At 52.9% G+C, this 4,145-nt stretch overlaps 1 pseudogene; it reads left to right on the top strand.

The window, feature by feature from the left end:
- Positions 1 to 2,197: 2,197 nt before the first annotated feature.
- Positions 2,198 to 3,223, top strand: LOC144107746 (talin-1 pseudogene; annotated as a pseudogene).
- Positions 3,224 to 4,145: the final 922 nt, after the last annotated feature.

Raw genomic sequence — 4,145 nt, 5'->3', positions numbered from 1 at the left:
AACGAAAGTCGGAAAACATGGAGGCCATTATTTTAATGCAGGTGCCACGGAACCTCGCAGAATTAAGGTCGTATCTGGGCATGCTAACATTCTACCAGAAGCTTCTTCCCAATCCATCTACAGCCATGGCCCACCCTGTATCAACTGCTCTGCCAGGAAGGTAAGTGGGAGTGGGGCCCCCACAACAATGGGCGTTCAGCAGTGTGAAGGGCCTTCTTATGTCTGCTGATTTCCTGGCGCATTTTGACCCACTCAAGCCTCTTGTACTGGAGTGCGACGGCTCTCCGGACGGGATAGGTGCAGTGCTCTCTCGCGATGTCGTGGACGGGGTGCGTCGGCCCATAGGCTTTCGTTCTCGGGTACTGACGGAAGACGGGCGAAATTATTCACAGCTGAAGCGCGAAGCCCTGGGTCTAGATTTTGGTGTCTTGAAATTCCGACATCAACTACTAGGTAAACCATTCACACTGTTTGTCACGAATCCCTCCGGAGAACACTCGGACTGAAAGAATGGACTAGGCGACTGGGGTACCCACACAAACGCACATTTAATACACCCTACGTGACACACACACTAGAACACAAAACTAACACAACACACAAAGGCTATAAATACACACGACCCGGGCACACTCTTACCAGCGTCCACTACTAGCGTTCTACTATTCGTGGTCGGCGTTCGTGCTCACGGTTGGTTCGGTGCGGCTGCGGGGTTGTATGGATCCAGTATCCGGCGTCGAGGCGGCGTTCGACGTGCTTGGGCTGGCGTTGCTGGCGGCGTCGTATAAGCTCCCGGTCCAAGCGCCCGTGGAGGTTATGCCGGTGTTCGCGTTGGGGGCACCACCCGGATGGGCGGCAACAGCGCTGAAGACACCCTTGGCCGTAGCAGGTGGTAGCGTCCTTTGTTGACTCTCCGGAACGCGCTCAGGCACGGCAGGAAGTCCACGATGCGTTGCCGTGGAACGCGAGCTGACCGAAGCAGTAGCCGGCGTCGCTCTCTTCCGCCCAAAGTGTCCCTGACCCGCCGGAGTCTCCGCTTCTCTGCTGTTCCCCCTGTGCCTCGCTCTCACTCGCCCTTTTATAGCCTCAGTGTTAGTCCACGTAAGCCTTGTCGTCGTCTTCTCTTCTCCATCAATCATCTCTCTCCACCTCACCGGATGCTTCTCCACCAATCATCTCCCTCCACCTCACCGAATGCTTCCTCTTCTTTATTCTTCGGTTAATTCCCGTCGTCTTCTTCACACCTTTTTCCTTTAAAATTTAATTTAGGCTCCTTAATATATGTGACAAGGACCGCCTCTCTCAAGAGTTTTTCCATGAAAAACTGTCATGTCAACCTCATCTCTAAGCCATCCAGCCAACCGACTATCTTCCGTGGCGATTCTGGACCCAGCACACACCACACCGCAGATGTCCAGCACACACCAAACGCACACCACTAACACAGCACACCAAATTGCGTTTTCAGAACACTAACACACGACTGCCGTTGTCCGTACAGAGTCCTTAATAAACATGTTCGTGTTCACAGCACACTTCCTTGTATGATCAAATAACGCCAACAGCAACGACAATGAGATAAATCCCCGAGATGCATTAACCCAACAACAACAACAAGATACATCCCAAATATACCTCGAGCTGTTCAGTTAGCTCTATCTGTATAGAAGTCTAATTTGTAACATATGACCTGAGTTATGCTTGGCCCATCCCAAAACATCTCCCCCTTTATTCGGAGTAGTGCTGTAATCCTCTGTCTGCATTCAAATGGGGCTTCTTCAGTACCTCATCCCCTCCTGCGTTTTTCTTCCCACTGAACGTGGGCACCTCGGCAGCATCACCTGTCTCCTCGGCCACTACCGAACACGCTGCCCTGGGGGCGTACCGCCGTACGGGACCTCTTTCTTCATATTTCTTCAACATATTTACATGGAAAACCCTCTTAGTGCCATCTATCAGCACCTCATTATTCATGTCCTTTTCCTTCCGCATCACAAGGTACGGGCCCTTACACTGCATCAGTAACTTATTATGATCCGTGGGTAGCAGGACGAGAACCCTGTCGCCCGGATCGAGATTCCTGTGAATGGCTTTCTTTTCATAATATCCCTTACGGCGTTCACGTGCCTTTTCCAGGCCTTGATGTGCAAGGCTGTATGTTTCCTTCAACCTGTCCCGCAACCTGTCCCGCGGGTGTTGCCGTGAGAGGGCTATCGTCGGTAACGCAGCGGCAGGCAACAAGTGCCGGGAGGGCGTGGAGGCATGGCGATGCTCTCTCTCAAGATCAGTGTGCCTGACAACAAGGTCATCAAAACTATTCAGTTCGAGCCCGGCACACTGGTTTACGATGCCTGCCGCATCATTCGTGACAAGGTTCCAGACTCTGCCCTTGGTGACGCCAAGGAATATGGACTCTTCCTGACGGACGACGACCCCAAGAAGTCTGGCTGCTGGTTGGAGAATGGCAAGGCACTTGGCTACTGCCTGCTCAAGTCAGGGGACACCCTGGAGTACCGCAAGAAGCTGCGGCCCCTGCGCGTGCGCATGCTGGATGGCTCGGTGAAGACTGTGCTTGTGGACGAGAGCCAGCCTATTGCCAACCTCATGGTGGTCATCTGCACCAAGATTGGCATCACCAACCATGACGAGTTCTCCCTGGTGCGTGACCTCCCAGACGAGAACAAGGAGCCCAACACAGGGACACTGACGCTGCGTCAGGAGAAAAAGGACAAGGACCGAGACCAAAAGATGGAGCAACTCAAAAAGAAGCTCAAGACGGATGACGACTTGAACTGGGTGGACCACTCCAAGACACTGCGGGAGCTGGGAGTGGACGAGGATGAGATGCTGACCCTGCGGCGGAAGTACTTCTTCTCTGACTCAAACGTAGACTCAAGGGACTCCGTGCAGCTTAACCTGCTCTACGTTCAGGCTCGGGATGCAATTCTGAACACCACCCACCCAGTGACCCTTGAGGAGGCATGCAAGTTTGCTGGTCTCCAGTGCTAGATACAGTTTGGGGACCATAATGAAACCAAACACAAGCCGGGTTTCCTCGACCTGAAAGAATTTATACCCAAGGACTATGCCAAGATCAAAGGCATAGAGAAGAAGATATTTGCGGAGCACCGCAAGCACATTGGCACATCTGAGCTTGACGCTAAGGTGAAGTACGTTGCCCTGGCTCGCTCCCTTAAGATGTACGGGGTCACCTTCTTCCTCGTCAAGGCTATCCTGTGGAGCATAACGCTCGTCTTCAACGCCAGCGACAGCGATTTCCCGGCTGACCACAGCAACGGATCTGCTTGGAAGCTACGGGCAAAGAATTATCCTGCAGCTGAGGCCACTTCCCGCCCGCCATTTGCAGCACTCTACCAACCACCTGTCTGGCAACCTAACCCCGCTATCTGCGCGGGAGGCGTTACTCGACTACTAGAAAAGCCACCGACACCTTGGAATCAGTTGGGGCACGACGCCGCAGAGGATACGGTCATGAACATGCCCTTTGCAATGCAGGCTATCCTGTGGAGCATAACGCTCGTCTTAAACGCCAGCGACAGCTTTTTCCCGGCTGACCACAGCAACGGATCTGCTTCGAACCTACGGGCAAAGAAGTATCCTGCAGCTGAGGCCACTTCCCGCCCGCCATTTTCAGCACTCTACCAACCACCTGTTTGGCAACCTAACCCCGTTATCTGCGCGGGAGGCGTTACTCGACTACTAGAAAAGCCACCGACACCTTGGAATCAGTTGGGGAACGACGCCGCAGAGGATACGGTCATGAACATGCCCTTTACAATGCAGGTCAGTTACTTTCCGCACGCTGCGTGCGTACGCACTAGTAATCCGTTCTTTCTCGCGGTGTCGTGCCCCCCAGACACGAGTGATTTTGCCGTCGTCTATTATGTTATGTATGTTGGTCTTTGCTCAATGCGTGTTCTGTATACTTACGGCTTGTCGTGTCTGATGATGTGGAACTCAATCCCGGACCCGACGAAAATGGAGCAGGTGTCTCACTTGAAACAGTTGCTGAGGCAATAGCCCGATTAGAAGTCGCACAAAATTCCGTACTCTCAGAACTTACACTTATCCGCTCAGCTCAGACAAACATAGAGAACATTGTGAGCAGCCTTTCTTTGCGGGTA

This window comes from Amblyomma americanum, chromosome 1 (assembly GCF_052857255.1).
Source record: "Amblyomma americanum isolate KBUSLIRL-KWMA chromosome 1, ASM5285725v1, whole genome shotgun sequence".
Lineage (NCBI taxonomy): Eukaryota > Metazoa > Arthropoda > Arachnida > Ixodida > Ixodidae > Amblyomma > Amblyomma americanum.
Note: the sequence above shows the minus strand (reverse complement) of the source record. Positions and strands in the feature narration are given on the sequence as shown.